General features: G+C 46.9%; 1 protein-coding gene across 1 annotated transcript in view; it reads left to right on the top strand.

Moving 5' to 3' along the window:
• Positions 1-17,445, top strand: part of LASP1 (LIM and SH3 protein 1) — a 57,482-nt gene that overhangs the window by 771 nt on the left and 39,266 nt on the right. The gene's annotated exons all lie outside the window — the stretch shown is intronic.

Raw genomic sequence — 17,445 nt, 5'->3', positions numbered from 1 at the left:
TACACCATATAGATATACGTACACTATATACTGTAGCTATACACCATATAGATATACGTACACTATACTGTAGATATACGTACACTATATACTGTAGCTATACACCATATAGATATACGTACACTATACTGTAGATATACGTACACTATATACTGTAGCTATACACCATATAGATATACGTACACTATATACTGTAGCTATATGTACACCATATACTGTAGATATATGTACACCATATAGATATATGTACACTATATACACCATATAGATATATGTACACTATATACTGTAGATATACGTACACTATATACTGTAGATATACTCCATATAGATATACGTACACTATATACTGTAGCTATACACCATATAGATATACGTACACTATACTGTATATATATGTACACTATATACTGTAGCTATATGTACACCATATAGATATACGTACACTATACTGTAGATATATGTACACTATATACTGTAGATATATGTACTCCATATAGATATACGTACACTATATACTGTAGCTATATGTACACCATATACATATGTACACTATATACTGTAGATATATGTGCACTATATACTGTAGCTATATGTACACCATATATATGTGCACTATATACTGTAGCTATATGTACACCATATAGATATATGTACACTATATACTGTAGATATACACCATATAGATATATGTACACTATATACTGTAGATATATGTACACTATATACATATGTACACTATATACTGTAGAGATATGTACACTATATACTGTAGATATACACTATATATATATATATATATATATATAATCAGTTAGATATGTACACCATATACATACGTACACTATATAGACGTGCACCATATAGATATGTACACTATATACTGTAGATATACACCATATAGATATGTACTACATATATACCAGTTAGATATATGTACACCATATACTGTACATACGTTCACTATATAGACGTGCACCATATTGATATATATACTCCATTTAGATATATGTACACTAGACATGTATAACATATATACATGCTGTGCACACACTGCATGTTACCATGCTCATTCACAGGTGCATACCGCCATATCCTGTAGTCCATGTACATTGTATATATCATGTATGTATATGTACACCATATAGGTATATGTACACTATATAGACACATACACCATATACACATAATGAGCACACACTAACCATGCTCTACAGGCACATACCGCCATACATTGTATATATCATGTATGGATATATGTACACCATATATACATGATGTGCACAGGCACATACCGCCATACCATATAGTGCAGGGATGGCCAACCCGAGGCTCTCTAGCTGTTGCAGAACTACAAGTCCCAGCATGCCCACACTGCTTATAGCTATCAGTCTACAGCAAAGCATGGTGGGCGTTGTAGTTTTACAACAGCTGGAGAGCCACAGGTTGGCCATCCCTAGTGCGCTCTACAACCCTTCTATAGGTGTGATACCTGCAAGCCTATTAGATCAGGAAACTACACCGCCAACCGAGACATCTTTGAGATATTTATTGGGCACTATCTGTCATAGCGGTGAAGAATACATAGACTATGTGAGTCTGTATGTTTATCCAGTCAGTAAAAATGGGTAGAAAATGGCATCTTGCCCAAAGGTTTTATGGTCGCCTTCAGTGGGCGCCGTACTGTACGCGTTCTTGGTTCCCTGTGTTGTACGTTGGCAGTCCTGTATACACCGTATAGGTGATGTACTGCGGTGCACACTCCCACTGATGGTTCTTTTAATTAACCTCCCGCCTGATGTCTAATCACCTGAGATCCCATTACCCTAATAGGTGTCTTCAATTCATTTAGCAATGAATGTCCAATTACCGGATGACCGCGGGCAGCAGCTGTCGTCCTCGCCCTGCTGTCATCTGGGAAGGCCACAGGTCTCTCCAGGTATCTGGTTACCTGCAGACCTGCCACAACCTATTATCCTGTATGCTACTACGTAATTCAGGGAATGGAGACCAAACGTCCGAGCTCACGTGGATTCAGAACCAATGTTTCTTACGGAGAATATTTATTTAGTGTATTCCCTATACACAGACAGGGTGTCCCTGGCACACAGCGGATTGATACACTGTCTGAACAATGGGCGCCTGTGTCCTCCTGGTGTCAGTTCCGTGCAGTACACAGGGTGGCAGGCCGCTGCCGGGTGGCGCACTTCCTGAGTCCTTCCTCTTTCTTAGGCCTGCGCCTTCTGCATCCCTCTAAGCTCGATTGGTAACGGCACAATGCCCCTCTATCTGAATATGCTTTCTGTGAGCGATGCCCCTCTCCTAGCCCCATGTGAATGATGGCTTCCGCCCTCCCCTCTCTAGCAGCCATGTATGCGGAAGTCAGACCATCCTGGCATCAGACGCACAACACTCATTTTCCCAGTATTAACTGTTTGATTGCCTGGCCGACTAGATCCCTGTGTCTCGCTGCTGAGGAATGCCTCCCCTCCTCTAAAATACAAGACCCCCAAATCTGCCGCAGCGTACCGCATGTCCCCTTACGTTGTGGAGCATTCCCAGCCATAAACCTTAATCCGTCATGTACTTGGGACTGAAGAAAACTTTTTGGCAAGGTGGGTGGGGCTTGGCTATTCTAATGTCCGCTACTGGTCTACCTGTACATTCCTGGCTCACCTGAACTAGGCGGGTGCAGGGTGATCTGCAGTTTTGGACTGCTTGGGATTGTTGGAATTCTGTGTTTCTGGAGGGGGTTAAGTCAATTCGCGGACCCCACCCTTTGCTGGGTTTGACCCTTGGAGTTCATTTTCCCAGGGCTAAAAAATCTTGCAGCAATCTCGCCTCCCCTCCCCCTGCTAAACGTCTCCTTTTGTGATTAGCTTCCGTTCATGTGAATAGAGACTTGTGCCTGTTTGTCTAAGTGCACGTCTGATGTTGCATTCTCGTGTCTTCTTGAAGTCTCTTGTTCACGGGGAAACCTGTTGCACAATAAGTTTCTTCTGGTTAATACTTGCTGGAGTCGGAATTCTTCAGGAGCCTCATGGGGGAGAGATGGGAAGACTGACTGGAGCGAGGGGCTGCACTGACAGCTGTTTTCCTGCTTCAGTCTATGGGGTTGCTTAGTTCCTCTCATGTATTGGGGCTTTATTCCCTCGATCGCTTGTTTATTGTACCGTCCGTCTGCTTCTCACGGCCATAATACGAGCAGACATAAGCATCTGTATTATGGCTGCAACCGCCAGACCCTGGCGGTTCTTGCATCACTATGGGGTAAGCCAAATTCCGATAAGTAGATATATAGGGGTAAGTTCGGTTATCATCACCGCAATCCAGATACTAAAATAAGGCCTCGGTCACGCGTCCATGTCCGCGATGACATCAGTGACCAGACGGTCAGTGAAGATGTCCATAAGGGATCCGGGTTTGGTCTGCGTGTCTGTTTTTTGCTTTCCGTGTGTCATCTGTATTTCATAGACACTACTAGGCTGAATATCAATTTCCAGGGCATATTTTAGCAATAAGGTCTCATGCACACGTTTTGTGGATCTGCGGTTTGCTGACCACATAACATGGTCGTGTGCATGACGCCTTATCCTCCTTTTTTTTTTTTTTTTTTTTAGGACTCCACTTCTAGTCTTGTCTTCAAAAACTGCATTAAAAAAACCTAAATGTGTGGCAGCACCCTAAGGGAATGACCCCATAGTGTGGCGGTGTCATGCCCGTGGTTAGAGTACTGCAAGGCCGAATGTACCGCAGCGAGTTGTAATTAAACTAACGAACATCGCACGGTTCAGGGTCTGTATTGTTAATGGCTGCGTGGTATGACCGTTCCGTGTGGTCAGACCCGTAGTAGTAGTTGCAACAACGATCTATAAAACATACCTGCACTACACAATCTGACCCGCTGACGTGGTGCGACACTCCTGCGCACTGGGTGATATAATTGCCATGGCAGTCATACCATGGAAATTATCGTGTACCAGTCCATATCTAAATTAGTTGTCCTGGGCATGGGGTGTTGCCACACAGTTGTACCACTCAGCGTGCAGGAGCGTATCGCCATGCCAGATGATCAGACAACACGTGAAAACAAAGGTACAGGTGTGCTTCAAGGCAGAGGTGCACAACCTGCGCCCCCCTGTCTGGGCAGAGTAAGGCTACTTTCACACTCGCGTTTTGGTTTCTGTTTGTGAGATCCGTTCAGGGCTCTCGCAAGCGGTCCAAAACGGATCAGTTTGTATTCTAATGCATTCTGAATGGAAAAGGATCCGCTCAGAATGCATCAGTTTGCATCAGTTCAGTCTCCATTCTGCTCTGGAGGCGGACACCAAAACTCTGCTTGCAGCGTTTTGGTCTCCGTCTGACGAAACTGAGCCAAACTGATCCGTCCTGGCACACAATGTAAGTCAATGGGGACGGATCAGTTTTCACTGACACAATCTGGCACAATAGAAAATCAGTCTTGGCTATGTTAAAGATAATACAAACGGATCTGTTCTGAACGGATGCATGCAGTTGTATTATCTGAACGGATCCGTCTGTGCAGATCCATGACGGATCCGCACCAAACGCGAGTGTGAAAGTGGCCTAATACTTGTCTGTGAGTAGCTGCTCACATGTAGCTTCCATGTCAGGGAGAAGACGGCTGGCACACAGCTCAGGACCAGGACGAAGGTTCTCATTTCTCCAGGTCATGGTTCATCAGTAGTAGTAAGGGAGAGTTCACATCACAGATCCATCAGAAGAACAGAAAAATAAAGAAAAAAAGGATCCTGTAAAAGAAGAAACATCAGTTATTATTTCAGACTGACAGAAATGGCTCAAACGGATGCCAGATGTGCATAACTGATGCTCGGGATCCGTTTTCTTTATTTTTCTGTTCTTCTGACGGATCAGAAGAACTGAAAGATGATGGTGATGTGAACTTTCCCTAAGGGCTCATGCACACGACCGTATGTATTTTGCTGTTCGCAAAAAGCGGATCTTCAAAAAATACGCATGACATCCGTGTGCATTCCGTATTAGGCGGAACGGAACAGCTGGCCCCTGATAGAACAGTACTATCCTTGTCCGTAATGCGGACAATAATAGGACATGTTCTCTTTTTTTGCGGAACGGAAGTACGGACATACGGAATGCACACGGAGTAACGTTGAAATGAATGGTTCCATATACGGTCCGCAAAAAACCCCAGAACGGACACGGAAAGAAAATAAGTTCATGTGCAAGAGGCCTAAGGCCTCTTTCACACTTGCGTTGTCCGGATCCGGCGTGTACTCCACTTGCCGGAATTACACTCCGGATCTGGAAAAACGCAAGTGTACTGAAAGCATTTGAAGACGGAGCCGTCTTCAAAATGCGTTCAGTGTTACTATGGCACCCAGGACGCTATTAAAGTCCTGGTTGCCATAGTAGTAGTGGGGAGCGGGGGAGCAGTATACTTACAGTCCGTGGGGCTCCCGGGGCGCTCCAGAATGACGTCAGAGCGCCCCATGCGCATGGATGACGTGTCCAATGCGATCACGTGATCCATGCGCTTGGGGCGCCCTGACGTCACTCTGGAGCGCCCCGGGAGCCGCACGGACTGTAAGTATGCTGCTCCCCCGCTCCCCGCTACACTTTACCATGGCTGCCAGGACTTTAGCGTCCCGGCAGCCATGGTAACCATTCAGAAAAAGCTAAATGTCGGCTCCGGCAATGCGCCGAAACGACGTTTAGCTTAAGTCCGGATCAATGCCTTTCAATGGGCATTAATTCCGGATCCGGCCTTGCGGCAAGTCTTCAGGATTTTTGGCTGGAGCAAAAAGCGCAGCATGCTGCGGTATTTTCTCCGGCCAAAAAACGTTCCGTTCCGGAACTGAAGACATCCTGATGCATCCTGAACGGATTTCTCTCCATTCAGAATGCATTAGGATAATCCTGATCAGGATTCTTCCGGCATAGAGCCCCGACGACGGAACTCTATGCCGGAAGAAAAGAACGCAAGTGTGAAAGAGCCCTTAGTCAGAGCAACAGGACTTTTTTCTTGAAGACGTTTCGCTAGTCATTGACTCACTTTCTCATTTAGGATTTGTAAGTCGGATGACTACTGAGACGTCTTTTGCTTGTTCTTTGGGTGATCGGCAGCAGATTTACAGCGGCCTAGTATCTGTAACGAGTGTTTGTAGTAATGTTCATTCCCGATAATTGCCCAAACAATTGTATGGAGTAAATCCAGCTTTACGGTCCACTTCTCTGTTCTAGTCATTATATGATTCTGTCTTGTTTGTGGCTAAAAGAGCCTGAAAAACTGCACCAAAACCGTGAGATCACAGGCTTGGGGTACGTCCACATGTGTATAGATTTTCAGTGGATTTTACCCTCTGTATTTTAAAGGGAGAAATTTGCAGTGGAAATCTGCGGTCACGGAGTGGATTTTAAATTCGCATTGCTGGTCAGTATGAGGATTTCTTACAGCGTGTGGATGACATTTGTGTTAATCTCCTCCGCTTTAGGGTCCATTCACACGTCCGGATCCGTCCCGCAAATTTGCGGAACGGGTGCGGACCCATTCGTTTTCAATGTTCTCAACTGTGGACAAGAAAAGGCATTTTCTGTTATTATAGTGCTGGCGATGTGCCGTCCGCGGAATTCACATTGCCGTTGTCCGTTTTTTGCGGATCTGCAAAACACATATAGACGTGTGAATGGACCCTAACTGCTACAGTATAACGTATCAGATCCTCAGTGCTTGTTACATGTAGCCATATCCTAAATCCACAGCATATCAATTTAGGGCGGATTCACATGACCGTGGGCGGCCCTCCGACCCCACCTGACTGTATCATAGTCATTTATGATAGTTCATCATCATCATGTGAGTACAGTAGATCAGCGATGACATATGAACTGACTGTATCATCAATCACTATGATGTAGTCAGTTTGGGTCACTCAGGGGAGATGCGGCCAACACACGGACCATGTTTCCCGGGCCAATCATGGTTTTGTGAATCGCCCTTTATATTGTGGATTTCACTCTTCGCAGTGCATAGGGTGAAATCTGTGGAAAACCTGCACATGTAGCTCAATGTTACCATTCTTTCAGTCCAATATATGCTCCATGTGGCTGGACCCTTAAAGGGGTTGTCTCCCTTCAGCCAATGGTGTTTATCATGTAGACAAAGTTAACAGAAGCTATTTACTAATGTACTGTGATTGTCCATATTGCCTCCTTTGCAGGCTGGATTCATTTTTCCATCACATGATACACTGCTCGTATACAGGGGTTACGGCAACCGTTGCACCGCAGATACAAGGTATTCGGGAAGGCAGCTGCTGCGCATGCGTTCCACCAGAGAGACAAGCGCTTTTTCTTATAGTGTGCAAGCACGACCACTACTCCTGGATTACATGGTAGTCGTAACCCCTGGATATAAGCAATGTATAATGAGATGGAAGCTAAGGAGGCAATATTGACAATCACCATACATTAGTAAGTGCCTTGTATTAACTTTGTCTACATGATAAATGGTGGTTGCGGTTTTTGCTGTTATATATCCTTTATGTTGTCGTTGATATATTGTAGTCTTTACATGTGATGACCCCAGGTGGCCTAAAAGACCACTGCAGTGTCAGAACCATCACCTTATAGCCTGCAGTGAAGATGAATCTCCAGAGAAAGGACTTGTGACAGTAGGACGGGTCTGTAGTACTGCTTCAGATACCATACAAAACCCGGGGGATAGACAGCCACGTGAGGGGACAGAATCGCTGAGGGCAATTCACATTGACTTGTCACCTGCCACCTCTCCTGACATGTCTTAGTTTTAATATTTGTATTCTGCATGAAATAATATAATATATTTGACCGTCTTTTCTTGTCAATATAGTTTGATTTCTTGTAGGCATAACAGAGGAACAGGACAAATATGCTCCAGAATAGTTCAGTAGTGAATACAGTTTTATTATTTTTTTTTTAAATAAAACCGATATATTGGGCCAGTATAATGTCTGAATAAAATAATATCACAATAGATTGCCTTGCCTCAAGTATACGGCTATATTGTGGATCCATAACAGCCTGCATTTGCCTGCTTGGTCATATTCTTGCCCTGCAGTGTAGTGGCCAGAAGCTACCTGGCTATAGAGTGTTGCCATGTCCACGTACCGTGCATGGTGGGTGGCACATGTGGCTTTGGCTCTGTATTCCAGACCTGAAGGAATTCTGTGTGTCTCCATATGGTTCCTCTATAATTTGGCATACGATGCTTTCTGCTACAGGACCCCAGAGACAAAAAAAACCCTGCTTGGCATACTCAATGGGCCTATAGCATCATAGCCAGCCGCGCTCCTGAGGACCAGCCCTGTGTCTGCTTTTGTGAGCCACGCATTGTATACCGCCATATACACAGCAGCTGCAGTTATAGGTATCGGTATTGTATGTATTTGTGATTGGTGTTGGACACCCCTGCATTAGGCCTCATGCACACGGCCGTTGCAATTTTCGGTCCCCAATTCACGGGCAACGTCCGTGCGGCTGCCGGGACGGATCGAGACCCATTCAACTTGAATGGGTCGGTGATCCGTCCGCACCGCAAAAAATTATATTTTTTTAGGTGCGGAGGCACAGACAGAAACACCACGGAAGCACTCCGTAGTGCTTCTGTGGGGTTCCGTGCCTCCGTTCCGCACTGCAGATCCAGATTGCGGACCTATTCAAGTTAATGGGTCCGGATGCAGGGAGCACACGGCTGGTGCCCGAATATTGCAGACCCGCTGTTTGCGGGCCGCAATATACGGCCATGGCCGGGCAACGGGCATGTGCATGAGGCCTTAGTTTTTAGGGAGTTTTCTTGAGAACAGGTCCAAGTTCAACAATTTTCTAATCTCCTTGATACACAGACGGCTGTGCCAGGTGGTTGAATTCATTTTGCCAGTACTTGCAGTGAGGCGTGGTAATGGTGCCCTAGCACGTGCTAGCACAATGATGCCATAGAGGCGCTGGTGTAAATTCGTCACTCAACCAGCAGGACCATAAACAGGAGGTAGCCTTCACTGAATGGCCATATATACATTCAGCATGCCCACATTTTTAAAGCTGATCATACGTGTGATAGAAAAGACGAGCAAACCTGCAGACTGGATTACCTTTCATGGGAAGCGGGTGTAGCGGAGGGCATGTTGGATTCCACCTTGCCCTATCCTTTCTTTCTACAGAACAGAGGTCTTATTCCCTTTCGTCATTGAAGTAAACTTGGCCAAGGCAACCATATGAGGCCTGCAGTACCTAGATAGGAGAAGGTTTGGTTGTGAAGCATGTTGATTCTATGGGGTGATGCCGCTTATCTATCAGGACACAGTAGTCCTACCTGTCCACCCTGTGCTTTATTGCAAGGACATCAGGACTTTGCAGTTCTTCCCTTTTACAAGGCCTGCATTCAGTGTCGGGGCCACATGCAGCCGGGTGCCCTTTAGCATGAATGTAGGGAGGGGCAGAGGCTGAATAATGGCCAAAAACATTTTGACATTTAAAAAAGTCAACCATATAATAAAAGGAAGAAAATACATAGATATGATCTATGCTTCCATATGTATCCATACATAGGCTGTTTCTAGTGTCTAATGTGATAGAAAAATGAATCCAGCCAGCAAAGGAAGCAATATGGATAATCACAATACATTAGTAAGTGTCTTGTATTAACTTTCTCTACATGATAAATGGTATTTGCTGAAGTGACACAACCCCTTTAATCTACACTGCTGTAACCTGTAGTTTTACCACTTCTGCTGAGTCACAGGTCATGGATCTAGAGCGATGGGTTTCCTATTTTCACCCATTAGACTTATTATAAAGTTGTAAACCTTTTCGCAATCTCCAGTAAAGTGGCGATGTAGAAAGTGGAGTAACATCTCAAGACAGAAGTGTTAGGTTCCTGTTACAGGGCCCGATGTGTCAGGCAATTATCAGGAATGAAGCTGATGTTTTACATGCAGTGATCGCTTGTCCCCATAGAGAATCATTGCTCCTGGACAGCAGATCCCTTGTTCAGCGAGTTTTCCGTCCGGATGCGTGTTGTAAACGGATAGCATCCGGACTCATTCCTGACCTGTGGATTTCAATGAATATGTGCACATAAGCATTTTTTTTCTTCTAATCATCTCTGCGTTCAGGAAAAATCGTAGGATGTATAAGAAAGAGGAGGCACTACAGACATTGGACAGCTCCATCCTCCCAGCGCTCTCCCGCTTCTTTCACCCCAAAGCCTGTTGCGTGTTCCCCCTGCTCCGCTGCCACAAACCCGTGACGTCCGCCACGCTGTGCAGTCGCTATGTTCTCTAATCGGATCTGCTAAGCTGTACAATAGTGTCCGTATCGAACTGAATAGGGTATCAGAGTATCTGAAAAGTATTGATATTCCAATATCCGGTGCAACCCTAATGGTTGCTAGGGGATGTTGAGTGTTATTGTTCCGTTTTTCTTCACGCACGCGGAAAACGTCTAAAAAAATTAATTGCGTCCGCATAGTAAAACTGAAACAGACCCCCACTCATTCCGTATCGCCTGTGTGGAATAAGCCCTAGACAGAACCATCTGCTGCACAAAAAAGATTTTTGGTGCCAGCAGAATGGCATGATCACCCCATGAACGAGTGTCTGGTTGTTCATCATGTGAGCACGGCACCTTTTACACAGACCAGTTATCAGGAATGAGTGTTTATACAATTGCTCATCCCCGATTATCGATCCGTGTAAAAGGACCCTTAGGCTAGGGCTACACGACGACATGTGTCGCGCGACGTTGCACCAATGTCTCGCAACAATTCTTATGATAGTCTATGGTGTCGCAGTGCGACATGCGACATGTTGCGACTGCGACACGACAGTAGCAAAATAATCCATCCAAGATAGATTTTTCTGCAACTGTCGCATCGCTGTCGCACGTTGCAGTGTGACACAATAGACTATATCATTTTAAGAATTGTTGCGTGACGTTGGTGCGACAAAATGTCGCCCAACACATGTTGCAGTGTAGTTGTGCCCTATGTGTCGTGCGACTTATTGTCGTCGTGTAGCCCTAGCCTAATACTGATGACCTGTCCTCCGGACCCCCGCCGATCAGCTGTTTGAGAAGGCATCGGAGCTCGCAGTAGCGCCACGACCTCACAGCTTTTTCTAGGCCATGTGATGTCACGTTGATCAGTCACGTGGCCTTGGTGCAGCTCAGCCTCATTGAAGTGAATGGGGCTGAGCGCGATACCAAGCACAGGCACTATACAGTGTACGGCACTGTGCTTGGTGAGCACGGAGAAGGTTGCGGCACTCGCAGGACTGCTGGTGGCTTCTCAAGCAGCTGGTTGGCGGGGGTCCTGGGTGTCGGATCCCTGCACACATTGCTGATTCTCATGCAGAAAAACTGCAGCATAAGTTCCAGCGAAGTGAATTCGATTTGACAAATTCATGTACACTTTGCTTGTGAGGAAATTGGCCGGCTGTGGGGATTTTGAAATCCACAGCATGTCAATTCTTTGTGCAATTATTTTTTTGGGCGGGTTTCATCCTTTTCTTTGCAAGGGTTAGAAAAACTGCAAGTAACACATGAAGCACACAGAAATACACCAATGTGCAGGTAACCTTGGACTTGAAGGGGTATTTTAGTTTTTTGAAGTTATCCCCTATCCACAGGATGGGGCATAAGTATTAGATTGGTGGGAGTTCTATCGCTGGGACCACCACTTATCACGAGATCGGGAGCCCTGTACCCCCTGAAATGAGCCGATGTGGTCAGCTGTGCTCAGCTATCTCCAGAACTCCCATAGAAATGAATAGAGTGGCCACCTGCATGTGTGACCGGTCACTCAGTTCATTTCAGATGGGCTGCAGCGAGTACGGAGACCCCAGCAGTAGGACCCCCACAGATCTAATAGTTATCCCCTATCTGGTGGATAGGGAATAACTTTAAATCAACAGATTAAAGATGTACCTGATCTATCAAACATTGTGTGACATTTAATAAATTGAATACAAATTGCGACTCCTGCAGCAAAATTCCTCATGATAAGGCCTCATGCACATAACCGTTTTTCTGGTCTGCATCCGAATCGCAGGGTGCGGACCCATTCATTTCAATGGGGCCGAAAAAGATGCGGACAGCACTCCGGGTGCTGTCCGCATCCGTATGTCCGTTCCGTGGCTCCGCAAAAAAATAAAATAACATGTCCTATTCTTGTCCGTTTTGCGGACAAGAATAGGCATTTCTACAATGGGCTGCCTGTTCTGTTCCGCAAATTGCGGAAGGCACACGGGCGGCTTTCGTGTTTTGCGGATCCGCAATTTGCCTCCGCAAGAGGCATAAATCTCCCCTTTTTTTTGAAAGGGGGGGGGGGGGGGGACAGGCTTTTATACTTGCTTCACACCCTAAACATGCTTTTTTTTTTTTTTTACAAAAATGCAGCCATGCAATGCAAAAAAAAAAGCCATGCAGAAACTCTTTTGAAGTTACTGTAATTTAATAATTCACTATAGACACAACACCAAAAAGAACACAGACTGAGAAACGAGTCTCAGTTCTCACAGAGGTCATTCTTCCATGCTGTGGGTTTCTGGTGCATCTTACAGAATCTCATAGTCTGTTCCACCAACCTGATGGATTCCATTATAGGGCCTCTTTCTGTGATGACAAGACGGTCAGTGTAGATGTCTGCGAATCGTCGGTAGTTTGCCCTTCGTGTGTCGTCCATATTCCACGTGCACTGCTCGGCTGAAGATTAATCCAGAGCATCTCCTACAAATGGTCAGTGAAAACCACAGAAAACACAGATGCCATCCCTCTTCTGTCCTTGGTTTTCACAGACCTTAGGCCTCTTTCACACGGGCGAGTTTTCCGCGCGGGTGCAATGCGTGAGGTGAACGCATTGCACCCGCACTGAATCCGGACCCATTTATTTCTATGGGGCTGTGCACATGAGTGGGGATTTTCATGCATCACTTGTGCGTTGCGTGAAAATTGCAGCATGCTCTATATTGTGCGTTTTTCAACCAACGCAGGCCCCATAGAAGTGAATGGGGCTGCATGAAAATCGCCAGCATCCACAAGCAAGTGCGGATGCGGTGCGATTTTCACGCATGGTTGCTAGGAGACAATTGGGACCCGATCTTTATTATTTTCCCTTATACCATGGTTATAAGGGAAAATAATAGCATTCTTAATACAGAATGCTAAGTAAATTAGGGATGGAGGGGTTAAAAAAAAATACTAAATGATTAAACTCACCTTGGACGGACCATGTGATGAGCATAGTGACGTCATCAAAGGTCCTATTCCTCACACAACAAGACAGAAGAGAAGCCGGCTGCGCGAACAAGTGGATTAAGGTGAGTTAAAGCGAACCTTTCACCAGGATTTCACCTAATAAACTATCACCAGTACCTTATAGATTATGCTCATTCTGTTTAAATGCATTCTTGTCCCGCTTTCCTGGGATGTATATTGCTGAAAAAAACGACTTATAAAGTCCTTGTCTCCAGCTCCTGCAGTCACGGTGGAAGTCAAGGGGGTAGCCCTTCCCTCACTCCGGGCTGTACCTCCCCTGCCCTAACCCCTCCTCTAACGAGTGAAACTGACACCCGGCTCAGTCGCCGGGACCGCGCTTGTACTGGCGGCGCATGCGCCGTTGGTCTCAGTAGCAGCGCGATCCCGTCTAGGCGCGGACTGAAGCCCGATCCTGTGAGTGAATTGCGCATGCGCCGTCCGTCCCCGATGCCTCCCTGTCTTCTATTCAGGCGCGCGCCTGAAGAACAGAAGACAGGGAGGCATCGGGGACGGACGGCGCATGCGCAATTCACTCACAGGATCACGCTTCAGTCCGCGCCTAGACGGGATCGCGCTGCTACTGAGACCAACGGCGCATGCGCCGCCAGTACAAGCGCGGTCCCGGCGACTGAGCCGGGTGTCAGTTTCACTAGTTAGAGGAGGGGTTAGGGCAGGGGAGGTACAGCCCGGAGTGAGGGAAGGGCTACCCCCTTGACTTCCACCGTGACTGCAGGAGCTGGAGACAAGGACTTTATAAGTCGTTTTTTTCAGCAATATACATCCCAGGAAAGCGGGACAAGAATGCATTTAAACAGAATGAGCATAATCTATAAGGTACTGTTAATAGTTTATTAGGTGAAATCCTGGTGAAAGGTTCGCTTTAAATTATTTTTTATTTTATTTTAACCCCTCCAGCGCTATTGTACTATGCATTCTGTATTCAGAATGCTATTATTTTCCCTTATAACCATGTTATAAGGGAAAATAATAATGATCGGGTCCCCATCCCGATCGTCACCTAGCAACCGTGCGTGAAAATCGCACCGCACTTGTTTGCGGATGCTTGCGATTTTCACGCAAACCCCATTCATTTCTATGGGGCCTGCGTTACGTGAAAAACGCACAAATAGGAGCATGCTGCGATTTTCATGCAACGCACAAGTGATGCGTGAAAATCACCGCTCATGTGCACAGCCCCATAGAAATGAATGGGTCTGGATTCAGTGCGGGTGCAATGCGTTCACCCCACGCATTGCACCCGCGTGGAAATCTCGCCCGTGTGAAAGGGGCCTTAGACTTCAGTGGACCTGTTTGGTCTACATCACAGACCAGAGCAGTGCACTGATGTAGGAATAAACACATTAAAGTCAATGGACCCACGTGCTGTCCGTTGAGAATATGGACATCACATGTCCTAGATATACTGAGGTATGAAATATACAGGATCTACAGGGTCTGCAATATCTTTCACATCTTATGGATTCCTTAAAAAAAAATGGAGATGAGAGCCTTAGGTGGAAATAGAATATCGGACATTTTATTACTTGTGGGACATGGCAAAGCTTTTCTATGTAACTGAAATGTGTTTCCCTTCCATGTCACACAATATCTATTATAGTTGTAGGACGTACCTGGCGGCGGTCGCCAAAGTTTGCTTGTAAATGCTGACTTTATAATTTGTCCTCTTGTGTGGCAGGCCGGCTGTTAGGGTGGTGGCAGTCATTATTTGCATTGTACTGTGTAATGTGACTGGACAGGGAATAATAGCTCTGTGCTTCTCTGACCTGGAAAGAGTCCTCTGCAAAGGTACATGGGTATGCGGTTCATGTCCACTCAGCCGATCCAAGGCTTGGGCACATGGCTATTCGGTTCATGTCCACTCAGCCGATCCAAGGCTTAGGCACATGGGTATACTCTTCATATACATTCAGCCGATCCAATGCTTGGACACATGGGTATACTCCTTCATATACATTCTGCCGATCCAAGGCTTGGGCACATGGGTATACTCTTCATATACACTCAGCTAGGGGTGGACGATATAAAAAAATATTCCCACGATAATGATATTAAGAATTTTATCGCGATAATGATATATATCGCGATAAATACCCATTTAGAAGAAAAAAACACTTGGGGCAACAAGGAGACATTATACTGTATGGGGGCAGCTACAAGGAGATGTTATACTGTATGGGGGCAGCCGCAGGGAGACGTTATACTGTATGGGGGCAGCCGCAGGGAGACGTTATACTGTATGGAGGCAGCCGCAGGGAGACGTTATACTGTATGGGGGCAGCCGCAGGGAGACGTTATACTGTATGGGGGCAGCCGCAGGGAGACGTTATACTGTATGGGGGCAGCCGCAGGGAGACGTTATACTGTATGGGGGCAGCCGCAGGGAGACGTTATACTGTATGGGGGCAGCCGCAGGGAGACGTTATACTGTATGGGGGCAGCCGCAGGGAGACGTTATACTGTATGGGGGCAGCCGCAGGGAGACGTTATACTGTATGGGGGCAGCCGCAGGGAGACGTTATACTGTATGGGGGCAGCCGCAGGGAGACGTTATACTGTATGGGGGCAGCCGCAGGGAGACGTTATACTGTATGGGGGCAGCCGCAGGGAGACGTTATACTGTATGGGGGCAGCCGCAGGGAGACGTTATACTGTATGGGGGCAGCCGCAGGGAGACGTTATACTGTATGGGGGCAGCCGCAGGGAGACGTTATACTGTATGGGGGCAGCCGCAGGGAGACGTTATACTGTATGGGGGCAGCCGCAGGGAGACGTTATACTGTATGGTGGCAGCCGCAGGGAGACGTTATACTGTATGGGGGCAGCCGCAGGGAGACGTTATACTGTATGGGGGCAGCCGCAGGGAGACGTTATACTGTATGGGGGCAGCCGCAGGGAGACGTTATACTGTATGGGGGCAGCCGCAGGGAGACGTTATACTGTATGGGGGCAGCCGCAGGGAGACGTTATACTGTATGGGGGCAGCCGCAGGGAGATGTTATACTGTATGGGGGCAGCCGCAAGGAGACGTTATACTGTATGGGGGCAGCCGCAGGGAGACGTTATACTGTATGGGGGCAGCCGCAGGGAGATGTTATACTGTATGGGGGCAGCCGCAAGGAGACGTTATACTGTATGGGGGCAGCCGCAGGGAGATGTTATACTGTATGGGGGCAGCCGCAGGGAGACGTTATACTGTATGGGGGCAGCCGCAGGGAGACGTTATACTGTATGGGGGCAGCCGCAGGGAGACGTTATACTGTATGGGGGCAGCCGCAGGGAGACGTTATACTGTATGGGGGCAGCCGCAGGGAGATGTTATACTGTATGGGGGCAGCCGCAAGGAGACGTTATACTGTATGGGGGCAGCCGCAGGGAGACGTTATACTGTATGGGGGCAGCCGCAGGGAGATGTTATACTGTATGGGGGCAGCCGCAGGGAGACGTTATACTGTATGGGGGCAGCCGCAAGGAGATGTTATACTGTATGGGGGCAGCCGCAAGGAGATATTATACTGTATGGGGGCAGCCGCAAGGAGACCTTTAAATACTCCATGGGCAGGCAGTGGGCCACAAGAGTCACTATACTGCATGGGGCCACCAGGAGACATTATACTGTCTGGACTCAGAAACTATACTGTAAGGGGGCCACAAGGTGACATTATACTGTATGGGACAACAATTTGTAACCCCTCTGCCATCAGTATAATAATGTCTTGTTGCTCTTGTATGGGGGCAACAGGGAGACATTCTAATTTATCAAGTGCCATCACCATGTGCAGTGCAGCTTGCAGGCAGGGCCAGGGCCGCAGAAGACATAGACAGTACAACCTTTATTTCTGACACCTGGGCCGTTAGGGTCTCTCACTCCTCTTCCCCCACCTTGGCTTGGACACGGACTGCTGACTGACTTTGCACGCTTCGCTCCTGTGCTCGGCCAGTGGGCGGAGACTTGAATATGGGAGCGAGGAGGAGCCGGGGGCGGCCGCTGCAGAAAGTAATATGTACCGTACGCATATGCACGATGCAGGGGCGGGCTGACACAGATTTAGGAGTGGTCAGCACGCATATGACCGCTCCTATGACGTTACCAAATACCGCGGTTATTTGGAAACAGGGATATTGCCATATCGCCGT

The sequence above is a fragment of the Bufo bufo genome, chromosome 6 (assembly GCF_905171765.1).
Source record: "Bufo bufo chromosome 6, aBufBuf1.1, whole genome shotgun sequence".
Classification (NCBI taxonomy): domain Eukaryota; kingdom Metazoa; phylum Chordata; class Amphibia; order Anura; family Bufonidae; genus Bufo; species Bufo bufo.
Note: the sequence above shows the minus strand (reverse complement) of the source record. Positions and strands in the feature narration are given on the sequence as shown.